Below are 15,678 nucleotides of genomic sequence, written 5' to 3'. Positions count from 1 at the left end.
TTATTTAGCCGTGGATCGGCAGAGGCTTTCGATGTTCCAGGTTTTCACCGGTCAACATTTCAACGATCAATTATCACTTTAAATTACATAACAATTAGTTACCCAGATGAACTGTCAATTCTTCCCCACCATTTAACCCATTTGGGGACTTGGATTGGAGATCTATAATATATCGTGATTCAAGTCTTCGCAACTTCAGAACTCTGTCTCCTCCCCTTACATCAAATGGAATGCAGTCTATGCTGAAGTACTGTAACAGATCCCTGTTACTATTGTGTTTAAGGGCAAAATGACGTGCCACGGGATAGTTAAAATCTTTTTTGGCTATTGCACGCATGTGCTCTAAGATTCTAAGTTTCACACAATGTATCGTACTCCCTATGTATCTTAACCCGCAGGGGCATTTCAGGCAATAGACTGCGTGGGTGGTATTACAGGTCATGAACTTCTTGATTTTTTTTTTAGGTGCTTTCAGGCCTTTGATCTCATACGTAAGCACCCTTTTGCTATACGCACAGGCCTTACATCTCCCACAGGGGAAGAAACCCTTCATTTCACTAATGGTTCCCTGTTTAGATGGTATAGTATCCAGATGGCTGTGAACCAAGCTATCTTTGAGGGATCGGGCCTTTCTGAAGGTGATTAGTGGTCCTGCTGGAATGTCTGTGCCAATAATGGCATCAGTTTTCAATATGTGCCAATTTTTTCTCATTATTCGTCTTAGACTGTCGGCATCTTCCGAGAAGGTGGTTATCATGCGGAATTTGCCGGTTTGATCATCACGGACCTTTTGCTGAAATAAGTCCTTTCTAGGTATTTTTTCTACCTTCTTGAGTGTATTCTCGAGGAGGCCTGAAGTATAGCCCCTTTCAATGAATCTATTTATGCTTGCTCTGGCTGCCAATTTAAAATCGTTTTCTTCAGAGCAATTCCTTTTCAGTCTAAGAAATTCCCCATATGGGATGCTGTTCTTCAGTTTTTGGGGATGGCTACTGGCAGCATGCAGTGTGCTATTTCCAGCAGTCGGCTTTCTATATAAGGCTGTTGTAATCTTCCCTTCCTGTATCTCGACTCTCAGGTCAAGATAGTTTACTGCCACCAAACTTATCTCGCCTGAGAATCGTAGATTGATATCGTTCTTATTTAGATGTTCAATATCTTTCTGCCTGATCTACCGTGCCATTCCATACCAGGAAAAGGTCGTCTATGTACCTGTACCACGATATGACTTTATTAGTCCAGTCTGTATTTTCTTCAGACCATGCCACCTGCTCCTCCCACCAGCCCACGAACAAGTTCGCGTAGCTGGGGGCGAAGCAGGTGCCCATCGCGGTACCCGAGATTTGCCTAAAGAGGTCCCCCTGGAAGATAAAAATGTTATTGTACAGACAGAATCCGATAAATTCCAATAACATCTCGTTATGTATACTGAATTTCAAGGATCGTTTCTGGAGAAAATATCTCACTGCGTTTATGCCTTGTGTGTGGTTAATACAAGTATATAAACTTGTGATGTCTAAAACAATTAGGCAATAAGATGGTTGCCAAGTGAGTTTCTCAATCTGTCCTATGAAGTCGGTAGAGTCTCTGATGTAGGATTTTAGTCCCAAAACGGCTTCAAAGAGGAAATGATCCAAGAATCTGGAGAGATTCTCTGTCAGGCTTCCTATAGAGGAAACTATCGGTCTACCCGGTGGTTGAGTTCTATTTTTGTGCACCTTGGGTAGGTGATAAAACGTGGGTAAGACGGGGTTATTGGTTCTTAAAAACAAGTATTCATCAAAGTCCAACATTGAATGCTCATACCACTTTTTTATTAAAGTGTGTAATTGTTCTATGCTTGTCTGGTATTTTGCCATTGTAGTTTGTCTCATAACAATTTTTCTCTCCTAGCTGTCGTATGGCTTCTGCTACATACAGTTCTCTTGGAATCAGCACGATATTTCCTCCTTTATCAGAAGGTTTATAGATGGTTGTCTTGTCCTCTTCCAGATCCTTGATGGCAGTTTTTTGTGCTTCCGTTAGATTGTCTTTTTTTCGAGTTTTTCCGTTGTTGTTTCCTCTGAATTTGACTAGCTCCTTAACGACAGCTTCGGAGAAGGTATCAATGGCGTCGAAAGGCATTTGTGGTAGAAACTTAGAGGGTAGTTTCATGCCGCTTTTGGGTGATTCTTGCTCTATGCCGATTCGTGTGAGTCTTTGACTCGTAGTAGTTGTGGACTCTAGGTCTTCCAATGTCCCTTCTTGTCGTAGGTCTTCTAGGATTTCCAGGGCAATTAAATCATCACCCACCAGGAGATCGGTGGTATTGTACACTTTCAGCATTTTCGTTTCTTTTGCTGTGGGTTTTAGTTTGAAATGTTTGTGTAACTTTAGTTTTCGAACAAATTTAAATAAGTCAATCCTTGTTTGGGTAAACTCCATTCGATTTTGCGGGCAAAACGTTAAACCCAATTTGAGTACTGATTCCTCCACTGGGGTCAGTACCTTGGATGTTAGGTTGACTATGGTCAGATCGTCACTTTCTACCATCTGCCCCCTCTTTTGTTCCTGGAACCTCTGGTCGACTGATTCGCTCTTGTTCTTCCTCTTCCGGCCCCCCCTTCTGGTTTTTCGTTTTCCGGGGGTTTGCTTTTGCCTCCCCGCAGCCATGACTGTCTGATGACATTGAACTCCTTTTGAAAAGGGGTTTTTGTTAGATCTTCCGTCATGCCGGCTGCGTCATCTTCCGACTGTTCGTTCTCTGTTACATCGGATTCTGAGGTGTCCACCCTGGGAGGTTTTTCAGTGGTTCTTGTTTTGTTACCGTTTCTCACTTCTCTTCTAGGTTGCTCGAATTTTTTCGCGAAGGTGAGAACTCTCCCCATTGTGTAGTCCCTTTCATCCCGATCAAATTTTTCTTGTTTGCGGGTTTTGATCTTCACTTCGTATTTCACGAGTCGTTGTTTCATGGCATCTCTTAGTTTCTCTTGTTGGTCTTAGTTTGAATCCTTGGTCAGCTCTTCTTCCAGCGTTTCTATTTCTTTTAAGGTTTTATCTCTGTCACTCCAAGCGAAGCGTACGAGAATCTCCAACATCCCTTTGCATGAGAGGGCTGTATGGGTTGCCCAGGCTTCCAAGAGCATGGGGTCAGGGTTTTCATACGCTGGAACCGTGTATATCCGCAAGCCTCTGGGGACCCTCTCCACTTCGATGTAGTTTTGAAGTGAGGTAGCCTCCCACCACTTGCGGATCTCCCGCTCGTATAATCTCTCCAGCTTGGTGTAGGAAGTTGCCAGTGTATCCGGGGCATTATTAGTGGCGGCCGTCTAAGTGTTTCTTGGATCTGACCTGGTCTTTTTAAAAATATCTTTCGCTGCCTCTTTGCGCTCTGTAACGTTGAACATGTCTGTTCAAACGTAAATAACGGTGCTCCGATCCCGGGCTCCGTTTCGGTTTATCTGTGCTGCTGTTTTAAAGTCCCTCGCCCAATCCTGCATACATTGAAATTCACGAGCGCGTTTAAATAACGTGAAGCTGGCTTACCAATGTCTGCCAGACGCGCTTCTGATTGTGACCGCAATCCTCTTTCTCGGTCTTCTCGTGGTTCTCGGGTGTTTCAGGATGGTGCTCTCGTTGTCAATCTGTCGCTCCAAGTACACCAAAATACGAGTCACTCGTTGCGGGCGGGTGCAGAGTGCGGTGGTGTACCGCACACGATATGGGCTCCAAAGATTCCTCCGTTTTCTGGGAGGAAAAAACGGCACTCACGGGGCTTCGTTTCAGCAGAATTTAATAATTTAAACCGAATGCAAACCGACGCGTTTCAGAATAGATCCTTCTTCAGTGTTTGCCTAACGCGCCGTGAGGCGCCATTAAAAAGAGTTACATCGGTTAGCCTAGACACAAACAGGGGACTGGCGCATTTTACCATCATAAGCGCCATCTTGGAATGGTCAATTATGCGAGGTCTCTTTTAAATAAAGTTGATTGAATACAACATTTTAAGCATTTCACGAGACAATTCATAAACATGCTTGATTCTGTTATCATAACCTTGCCATGACCCATCAATTCATTGCATTTTTACCGTGAATCAGTTAATTGCACCAAACAAATTATGTTACATGTTTCCCTCGTTTGTCATTATTTAGCCGTGGACCCGCAAACAAGAAAAATTTGATCGGGATGAAAGGGACTACACAATGGGGAGAGTTCTCACCTTTGCGAAAAAATTCGAGCAACCTAGAAGAGAAGTGAGAAACTGTAACAAAACAAGAACCACTGAAAAACCTCCCAGGGTGGACACCTCAGAATCCGATGTAACAGAGAACGAACAGTCGGAAGATGACGCAGCCGGCATGACGGAAGATCTAACAAAAACCCCTTTTCAAAAGGAGTTCAATGTCATCAGACAGTCATGGCTGCTGGGAGGCAAAAGTAAACCCCCGGAAAACGAAAAACCAGAAGGGGGGGCCGGAAGAGGAAGAACAAGAGCGAATCAGTCGACCAGAGGTTCCAGGAACAAAAGAGGGGGCAGATGGTAGAAAGTGACCATCTGACCATAGTCAACCTAACATCCAAGGTACTGACCCCAGTGGAGGAATCAGTACTCAAATTGGGTTTAACGTTTTGCCCGCAAAATCGAATGGAGTTTACCCAAACAAGGATTGACTTATTTAAATTTGTTCGAAAACTAAAGTTACACAAACATTTCAAACTAAAACCCACAGCAAAAGAAACGAAAATGCTGAAAGTGTACAATACCACCGATCTCCTGGTGGGTGATGATTTAATTGCCCTGGAAATCCTAGAAGACCTACGACAAGAAGGGACATTGGAAGACCTAGAGTCCACAACTACTACGAGTCAAAGACTCACACGAGTCGGCATAGAGCAAGAATCACCCAAAAGCGGCATGAAACTACCCTCTAAGTTTCTACCACAAATGCCTTTCGACGCCATTGATACCTTCTCCGAAGCTGTCGTTAAGGAGCTAGTCAAATTCAGAGGAAACAACAACGGAAAAACTCGAAAAAAAGACAATCTAACGGAAGCACAAAAAACTGCCATCAAGGATCTGGAAGAGGACAAGACAACCATCTATAAACCTTCTGATAAAGGAGGAAATATCGTGCTGATTCCAAGAGAACTGTATGTAGCAGAAGCCATACGACAGCTAGGAGAGAAAAATTGTTATGAGACAACTACAATGGCAAAATACCAGACAAGCATAGAACAATTACACACTTTAATAAAAAAGTGGTATGAGCATTCAATGTTGGACTTTGATGAATACTTGTTTTTAAGAACCAATAACCCCGTCTTACCCACGTTTTATCACCTACCCAAGGTGCACAAAAATAGAACTCAACCACCGGGTAGACCGATAGTTTCCTCTATAGGAAGCCTGACAGAGAATCTCTCCAGATTCTTGGATCATTTCCTCTTTGAAGCCGTTTTGGGACTAAAATCCTACATCAGAGACTCTACCGACTTCATAGGACAGATTGAGAAACTCACTTGGCAACCATCTTATTGCCTAATTGTTTTAGACATCACGAGTTTATATACTTGTATTAACCACACACAAGGCATAAACGCAGTGAGATATTTTCTCCAGAAACGATCCTTGAAATTCAGTATACATAACGAGATGTTATTGGAATTTATCGGATTCTGTCTGTACAATAACATTTTTATCTTCCAGGGGGACCTCTTTAGGCAAATCTCGGGTACCGCGATGGGCACCTGCTTCGCCCCAGCTACGCGAACTTGTTCGTGGGCTGGTGGGAGGAGCAGGTGGCATGGTCTGAAGAAAATACAGACTGGACTAATAAAGTCATATCGTGGTACAGGTACATAGACGACCTTTTCCTGGTATGGAATGGCACGGTAGATCAGGCAGAAAGATATATTGAACATCTAAATAAGAACGATATCAATCTACGATTCTCAGGCGAGATAAGTTTGGTGGCAGTAAACTATCTTGACCTGAGAGTCGAGATACAGGAAGGGAAGATTACAACAGCCTTATATAGAAAGCCGACTGCTGGAAATAGCACACTGCATGCTGCCAGTAGCCATCCCCAAAAACTGAAGAACAGCATCCCATATGGGGAATTTCTTAGACTGAAAAGGAATTGCTCTGAAGAAAACTATTTTAAATTGGCAGCCAGAGCAAGCATAAATAGATTCATTGAAAGGGGCTATACTTCAGGCCTCCTTGAGAATACACTCAAGAAGGTAGAAAAAATACCTAGAAAGGACTTATTTCAGCAAAAGGTCCGTGATGATCAAACCGGCAAATTCCGCATGATAACCACCTTCTCGGAAGATGCCGACAGTCTAAGACGAATAATGAGAAAAAATTGGCACATATTGAAAACTGATGCCATTATTGGCACAGACATTCCAGCAGGACCACTAATCACCTTCAGAAAGGCCCGATCCCTCAAAGATAGCTTGGTTCACAGCCATCTGGATACTATACCATCTAAACAGGGAACCATTAGTGAAATGAAGGGTTTCTTCCCCTGTGGGAGATGTAAGGCCTGTGCGTATAGCAAAAGGGTGCTTACGTATGAGATCAAAGGCCTGAAAGCACCTAAAAAAAAATCAAGAAGTTCATGACCTGTAATACCACCCACGCGGTCTATTGCCTGAAATGCCCCTGCGGGTTAAGATACATAGGGAGTACGATACATTGTGTGAAACTTAGAATCTTAGAGCACATGCGTGCAATAGCCAAAAAAGATTTTAACTATCCCGTGGCACGTCATTTTGCCCTTAAACACAATAGTAACAGGGATCTGTTACAGTACTTCAGCATAGACTGCATTCCATTTGATGTAAGGGGAGGAGACAGAGTTCTGAAGTTGCGAAGACTTGAATCACGATATATTATAGATCTCCAATCCAAGTCCCCAAATGGGTTAAATGGTGGGGAAGAATTGACAGTTCATCTGGGTAACTAATTGTTATGTAATTTAAAGTGATCATTGATCGTTGAAATGTTGACCGGTGAAAACCTGGAACATCGAAAGCCTCTGCCGATCCACGGCTAAATAATGACAAACGAGGGAAACATGTAACATAATTTGTTTGGTGCAATTAACTGATTCACGGTAAAAATGCAATGAATTGATGGGTCATGGCAAGGTTATGATAACAGAATCAAGCATGTTTATGAATTGTCTCGTGAAATGCTTAAAATGTTGTATTCAATCAACTTTATTTAAAAGAGACCTCGCATAATTGACCATTCCAAGATGGCGCTTATGATGGTAAAATGCGCCAGTCCCCTGTTTGTGTCTAGGCTAACCGATGTAACTCTTTTAATGGCGCCTCACAGCGCGTTAGGCAAACACTGAAGAAGGATCTATTCTGAAACGCGTCTGTTTGCATTCGGTTTAAATTATTAAATTCTGCTGAAACGAAGCCCCGTGAGTGCCGTTTTTTCCTCCCAGAAAACGGAGGAATCTTTGGAGCCCATATATATATATGTGTGTATGTGTATGTGTGTGTGTGTGTGTATATATATATATATATATATATATATATATATATATATATATCTCTCTCCACGACGATTGCTCACTTTGTGTAAAAGCAAGCGGGACACAGCTCCGGATAAAACAAAAGCAATTTATTGAGCTTGACAGCGCTTGCTTGCAGTCCGTGAAACGCTTTGGCAGACGCGTTTCTGGCCGGAATGGCCGTCTTCAGTGCCGGTCTCAACGGCTGATAGCTTTGCCTTTGGGTGAGAGACCACTCCTTAAAAACAGTCTCTCAACTCCTCCCTCTAAACCAGGTGGAAATCGTTAGTACCGCTGAACTCAGGTATGCTGCATGATGGTACTTGCAGTCCAGCGAGGTGCCTAATACAGTGGTGTAGGCTCCCAAAACAACAAGTGATGCCCCAAAGTTCATGGCGCTGGAATGCACATTGCCACAGCCTTCCTGGATAAGATAGTATTGCTCACGCTGATGTCTTTATTCCTTATCAGGCAGCCTCTCGCTGCCTCCTCTCTCCCCTTGCGCCCATCACAGCCATGGTGGCATATATATGTGTGTTTTGAAGGTACATAGATGTGAAGGTATGAATTGTGAAGCCTTACCTGCCTCTGTGCACTTACTTTGGATATTGGAACCATATTATGTTCGATCGATATTCAGCGATTGATATTACCAGCCACAATCGCAGTGGTGCACTTTCCACAACGTATACCCTAACTCTTCACCGAACAGTTTTCATAAAGCTATGCCAAAATAACATTTGCATTTGTAATTCCCTGGATGTCCTGTTTTTATAAACCTGGGTGCGTTGGCTGCTAAATGGTCGTTATCCTCAGGGAGTCAGTAATGCAAATTTCAAATGAAGAAGATGTAGGTTAATCCTATCATTCAATGCACATTGAGTCAATGTTAGTGTACATCATGAGGATACTGTTACTGTACTCAAAAATGGACAAATAGACAGTCTCCAATGCTGCCTATAATCAGTATCTACAAAAAAGCGGAGAGCGGTCAAGGCAGCAAAACCCTGCACCAGTCAATGTCGTATAGTGGCTGTAAAGATTAATTCAGGCGCGGTACAATGAGCCAGAGATGTGACCCTCATACGTTCCCAATAATGGAGAGTGAAAATCCCAAAACAAAATTAGACACACATGGCTCTGCACTCAGTTAAAAAAGTGAAATACTGGTCAAGGGATATTAATTTCCATAGTCCATCCCAGATAAAGATGGAGTGGTATCTCCCAAATGAAACACGTTGCTAGTCGTTTTTGCTGGAAAAATTTTCTTTTTATTCTTTCTTCTTTTTTTTTTTAATAGAAGTTTCTTAAAATCACAGCACACAATTGACAGCTGACGCGTTTCGTCCCACCTGGGACTTCTTCAGGGCCTTGCATGTCAGAGACATGTTCTACACATTATTCATGTCAAGCTTTAATGTGGGGAAAAAAATTGTACGAGGAGTGAATGGAATATGTATCTCCCAAGAGTGTGGCCGTGACATCCGGTTCAAAAAAGAAAGTATCCGTATCTACTAGCTTGAAATGACTCGCATGATGTTCTTCAGTTTTGTTACTGCTGAGGTACCTGCTTTCCATTAAGTCGATATCCATCAGCATAAAGATGCATGATATAGACCTGGATTCCAGTCCTGGCTTCACTGTGTGCTCCAGGGTCGATTGCTACACCTCTGTGCTCCTCGAATAGTAAAACAGAGCATGTAGGAGAATTATTTTTTTTCCACTACTGTGGTGGGAGGAGGTAAAACAGGGTGTACGTTTTATGTTTGTGCACAAAGAATTGCACCTGCAGTGCCGAGGAGACCGCAAACATTTACAAGGGACAAGCGGCAAGGGTACAGTTGCCTGACAGCTTTCCTTGGACTTCTCTTCACATTTACTTGTTGAGTGCCAGTGTAAGGTTGTTACTGACCTTGTAGCCTCTGCACAGCCAGATGGTTCCAGCGGTGACCCAAAATGCACAAGGGAAAGCTAGCCAAGGTCCACTGTAAATTAAAAAAAAAAAAAAAAAAAAAAAAAGAACTGAGGCGAGGCCTGTTGTATGGCTCCATAAAGACCCCAGCCACATTCAACCAACCCACCCCCCTCAAACAACACGGCAGATAATAATAGCGTTTTTTTGTGGTGGTGCCTCATACCTCCCCTTTCAAGCATTGGAGATACTGCTCTTCAATTAGAACAGTAGTCTAAATGAGGCATTCCAGTGCTCCTTGGAGAAGGTCTACGCTACATTAAATACTGATAGAAGTCTTGAGAACCCCTGAAGATGTTACTTTTGTACAGTGCAAGGCCATAGATATGCACACTTTGTATGCAGAAATACAAAACCAAAAAGCACTAAAGGTTCCCCTTTATATGTAACTATATGCACGCACACCACATTGCATCACTGAAACTGATTCGATGCCATGGGAATTTGAAAAAAACGTGTAGAGCTTCAATTACATAATAATTAAAATTCATACATTTAAAATCTTGTTACATAGCACAATCAATGTACCAATATGACAAAGGCAACATAAACAATGTAAACAAAGGGGGAGAATTTATAAGACCCTGCAATTAGTTTCACGTAAGAGTGTCACTGGACTTGAATTAACATGTTCAGTGACCTATTATAATTGTTCATGCACTATGGGTCGTAAAAACACTCCCCTTTTGTTTACATTTTTTAAAATATTTTCTTTTATGTTGTCTTTGTCATATTGGTACATTGTGCTATGTAACAAGAATTGTAATGTAGGAATGTTAATTATTATGTGAGTGATGTAAGTGCATATAGTTTTTAAGCTATTCATCAAGGTGAACCTTTAGTGGTAGCTCTCCCATTTTGACACACTTGTGCAGAAATACAGCCAGCCTCGCACACAGATCAACAGGCACTTATACACAGCATACCCCTGCTTGTGCATAGTGCATGCAGTGAATGTCAGCTCTATTTCTTTGCCACCGATTGTAATTGTTACTTAGTCTACACTCGCGCACCTGTTTGAATAAAAACAGTGCTCCCTGCTTGAAAAAAAGTCGGAGTAAACCATCACAATATTTGGTTCTGGTTCTAAAATGCACCTATTTGTTTTATTTGTCAGCAGCACACTTCTGTTGACCAGTGCCTGGGAGACCAGAATCCATATTTTAGTAGCAGCCCTCCTAGTGGGAAGAATTACTCCCAGACAAAAAAACTACTGTACTGGCCATTTGCCTGCTCCGGACTAGATGAACGTGTGCTCGTTTACAAAAATGCTTTGATTTGTATTACACCAGACGTTACTTCTAGGAGTGGTAAAAAAAAATTAGGTAGGTTTATCCTGCAGGACAGACACCCTAGTTAAAAAAAACTTTACATCTTCGCCCCTCAATCTTCTTCTTGTCCGTTCTTCCCTTTTCCTCCTTTTTGATTTCTCATTTCTTACCCCCTTTTTCATTCTCTCTCCTTGTGTCTGTTAGTCTCTCTCTCTCTCTCTCTCTCTCTGGCTCCCTCTCTGTCTTCTTCTGCCTGTTGTTTGTAACATTGACAGCTTATCCCAACGCAGAGCTGTAATTCAAAACAAAATGACCCGTTCTTACTACTTTCATCTTCGCAAGGGTCTTTGTAGCCAGTTGTCAGCAATCCGTCGCGGACTGTATTTGTCTTATTTAATCAACTCTTATTAAGAATATGGAATAGCCAGTTTTCACCCTTCTGCCAGTGCTGCCGATGAGGTTTTCCTTGCGAAAGGGGACATACCAGGGTCGGTCTCTGCTGACGCCACGTTCTTGACCATGTCCAATCACTGCACTGTACAGGTATAGTCACTGCAGTGCCAACAGAGATACACCTAAACTATGGCAAGATTATTGAAAGATTGTCACTGCAAACAAATCTGGATTTAATGGTGGAATTCATGGAAACCATCTTTGTGCATGTCTGTCTTTGCACATGTCCGCATATCAAATCCAGACCCATCCGCGTTCCCAGTGCTTGTTTTTGTATTAAACTACTACTCTGGGTCTGTATTTTTCCTGTGTTTTGTGAGAAGTTTCTATTTCACGGGTTTACAAGGTGCTCTCGTGTGGCTGAAGGGATGGCGTCTTACATTATACAAAACGCACTAAACTGTGGATACAAACTGAAACACGTTACTTCTTTGTGTAGATGCTGAGACCGACTTGGCAAGTGCACAGGACGACACAAAATACTCGTGCAAATGTGTTGTGTAGGGAGTTCACAAAGAACACTACATTGTGACGAAATAACAGACCAATCTCAGAAAATTGCTACATTTCTAGTTACTTGTTGACTGTATCTTTACCCTTGACCCTGAACAGCGCTCCACTGTTTTTGGCTAGGTTCGCGTTATACAAATAGGACATACATGCAAGAATGACAGAAGCTAAATTTAGGTTAAAAGTAACAATAGTAGCATATTTCCTGTATAGCCCGTTAAGGCTGCCTTAGCTGTTTGTAAGTGATCTCAATTTGACAGATACGTGACAATAGACAATGTGACATGAAACCATTTGCTCATGATTATACTAGTGTTAATATGGTGAAAGTCGATGTCAAAATGAATAGTAATACATTCACGAACAAGATGTCCTCTTTTATAAACAAATTTGCATTTCATAGCAGCTATGCATCGGGTTGTCACAGGTAGAGTTTGCTATTGAGCAGGTGGGGAACTCACTGCCCCAATTAAAATGAGCTGCGGGGTCCACCAGGGCTGCGTACTTGCACCATTTTTATTCTGTCTGTATATAAATGATTTAGAAAGCTATATTATAAATGGGAATGTGAATGCTCCCCAGACAGGCCGAAGGTTGTTACCGGCATTATTGTATGCAGACGATTGTGTTTTAATGTCCAGAACCGGGGTGGGGTTGCAAAGGCTTTTATATGGTTTTAATAATTTTATGAATTACCTTGGCCTGAAGACCAATGTAGCCAAATCCCATATCATGGTGGTGGGCAAATCTCCAACAACTGTAAAGACCTGTTTTCAAGGTAGTGAGAAATTGCGTTATTTACCCACCTTTCCTTATATAGGAATTCTTTTTGATTCAAAAAGCACTTGGTTTCATTTAATAGAGGCAAGGACTAGGGGCTTCAACCAAAATCTGGAGGCCAGTTTTTAGATTTGCTAAAAAAACTAGGCTCCCGCCCAATAAGAACAATTATCGAAATCTATAAGGCATGTATGTGCGCGGCTACTTTGTATGGAACTGGAGTCTGGGGCTTTTGTTTGTAATACCTTAGCCCTACAGAGAACCGAAAACATGTTTTTGAAACGCTTGTTGACTCTTCCAACAAGCACTTCCACCACTATTTGTCACAGCAAGCTTGGCGTGATCCTTTCGCATACAACTAGCAGCTCTGTTATTATGGTATAACATTTGGGTAAAGTAAAACAGTTTTGAACTGCGCTGTTATTACAGATTGTCTAAAATTAGAGTGGGTGAAACAAAATCCCTTGGATTTCTTATGTTAAAGCCCCGCTGAAGAATTTTGGTTTGTCGGATTATTTTGACAACCCAGGAAATATTGCCAAAATATCAAGGGCCAAGTTAAAGAAATAATTTTTGTCTCACTCCTATTTGAAAACAGACACTCTGGAGATGGCAAAAAAAGGGTTATTGATCACTCACTTCTAGTCTGCTCCTTTGGTACTGAGCCTGATCACTCTTTTTATTTTAGCCATGCTCAATTGTACTATCTTATAAGGTTCAGGTTTGGAAGCTCTTATCTGTTGGTTTCATACCTGCATAACGCATATTCTGACGCCAAATTGAATGCATGTCCATGTGACTCAAAATCAGCACAGAGTACGTTGCATTTTATGTTTTGTTGCAAACTTTAGATCAACCCAAGACGCACATTTTTAACACCCCTTTTTAAAATTCCTAAACATAAGAAAATGCCAGGCTGCTTTGCACTACCTTCAGCTTTTAAAAGATGAATTTATCTGTTTAATGGTCTATAAATAAATCTCTTCTGCAGTGCGGCTACGGGATATTGTTGGAAAATGATTCCCATGTTTCTATTATAACTTGTGCACAGGTGGGATCCCTTCCCATAGTGACTAATCGTGAAATTTAAAACTGTTGCCAAAAAGTATTATTCACGTTGCTCCCTTTTTGTTCTTTTACCTTCTCTAGTTCAAACACCGCTGTGCCTATATGCCTTCGTAATAATTACCTGAAAAGAGTTTATCTGGATATTTGTAAATTATTCCTCTTACTTCGGGAATGTTTATTTGATATTTGTAATTTTATCCACTTCATTGTGTTTTTAATCAGAAATGTTTTTTTAATGATTTATTCTTTCATGGCTTGGAATATAGCCGAATAAAGATGTCTGACTGACTAACAAATTTGCTCTTTATGAACTCCACATCAACCCTGACTCGGAAATATATTGTCAGGCAGGCACTGAGACCCAAGCCCGAGGTCGCTGATTGATAGCTCACAGGTGACATGGTACGTAGCCTGCAAACAAATGCGTGTACGGAAAATCCAAGATCAATCCCGCAGATGGGCGCAGCGACACCACAGTGGTCCATGGAGATTTGGTTCCAATAAAGTACACATGGCCAGAGGGGTCTGTGTACGCTCCCCAGACACCATAAAGTCAGATGTCACATTAAGTTATGAACACATAGCCAATCAGAACACCGCACACAGTACATGTAGTCATCATGCTCTCCCCATGCCGGACATCTGGACACATTTACCCAATGGCTGCATTGTATCCATGCAAGGTCAAGGCCCACCTGGAATTTGTATCAGATGCATTAATTTATGACTCCACAAACATCAGATCATATTCCTTACCAAAAAAGTAACGCCGAAACTTTCTGACATTCAGTGAATTGTATAAAACCTACTCCAGAACTCCAGAACAATTGTTAAGTTGAGACAGTCTTCAGACCCCATGGTTGTGACTGTGCTCCCAGCTGCACTGTTTCGCTAAAATAACTTTTCCTGTTTTGCCAAATGTCGCTCGTTTTTTCAAGCTATTTCACGTTCAAGCAACACAAGTTTGGATAAGTGGAGTTCCTGATTTTAGAGTGAACAGCACACCACTAGTCTGTTGTCGTCACATGGGGAGAACGACTTGGAGATTAACACCACACTTGGGTAAAGTAAAAAAACTACAATAGCAATTATTTGATTGCTCCAGCTGGAACCAATGGGGAATCAATTTTGCTTGTAGGCTAACTTCACCTTGATTTCATTGTGTGTCTTTTTGCAAAATATCCATAAACTTCCTTGCACTTGCAAGTCAGATGCTAATTTGGCAAAAACGAACAAAAGGAAATTGCTGTCCTTTCTGGTTCATGTTGGGCATCCGTTCCTGGTGGTCCTGTGGATGCCAGGCGTCTGTTTAATTCCCATGTAGGGCTGAGCAATTGGCACCGTTCATTCAATGCATTTTGTTTATTAATCGAAAATACACATAACGTTGTTTTAGCAAAGGCTGTGGTCCTGGCTGATACGGAGAAATGTATGTATTATAGGGTGCAAGGATTTTATGGTCAGATTGATTCTATCACACTAATCGTGGATCTCTTTATAGGAGCTATGGTGACTATAGACAGCCTTTGACCGTGATGGTTCGGGCTGTAACTATCTTTACTCTGACAGTTTTCCCAAAACATAGATCACTTCCTATTCTCCTTGTACCAAATTGGTGCTATTACCACCTGGTCGCATATTACATTCCTTGATTGACACCAGTGTGTGGGCACTAGTACCCATGTGCTTCGCACTGATGTTGTCCAAACGATGACCTTGTAAATAAATCCTAATATGAAAACCAATGTTCTATAAGGTGTATTCGTTGCTGTGTACCCTGCTACTCAACATAGCACTAGCTCTTTTCTTCTCTCTCTCTCTCACTCTCTCTCTCTCTCTCTCTCTCTCTCTCTCTCTCTCACACATACACACACACACACACACACATTGTTTTCTCACTATTATTTATTAACCATGTAATCTCTGTAGACACTAATGATTGACTTCTGTTTTCGAGGAGCATATCACTTTATACTTCTCAGATGGTTAAAAATGGGTCTATTAGTTAGCCGCTCTTCTGTATTCAGTTCATTGCATTAGTAACTATGTCTCTATAAATTTTCTTCATTTTGGTATTAGAATGATTTCTTAAAGAAACACTGTTACT

At 41.7% G+C, this 15,678-nt stretch overlaps 1 protein-coding gene across 5 annotated transcripts in view; it reads left to right on the top strand.

The window, feature by feature from the left end:
* Nucleotides 1-15,678, top strand: part of ABHD4 (abhydrolase domain containing 4, N-acyl phospholipase B) — a 108,610-nt gene that overhangs the window by 81,595 nt on the left and 11,337 nt on the right. The gene's annotated exons all lie outside the window — the stretch shown is intronic.

The sequence above is a fragment of the Triturus cristatus genome, chromosome 7 (assembly GCF_964204655.1).
Source record: "Triturus cristatus chromosome 7, aTriCri1.1, whole genome shotgun sequence".
NCBI lineage: Eukaryota > Metazoa > Chordata > Amphibia > Caudata > Salamandridae > Triturus > Triturus cristatus.
This window is presented reverse-complemented; position numbering and strand designations above follow the sequence as displayed.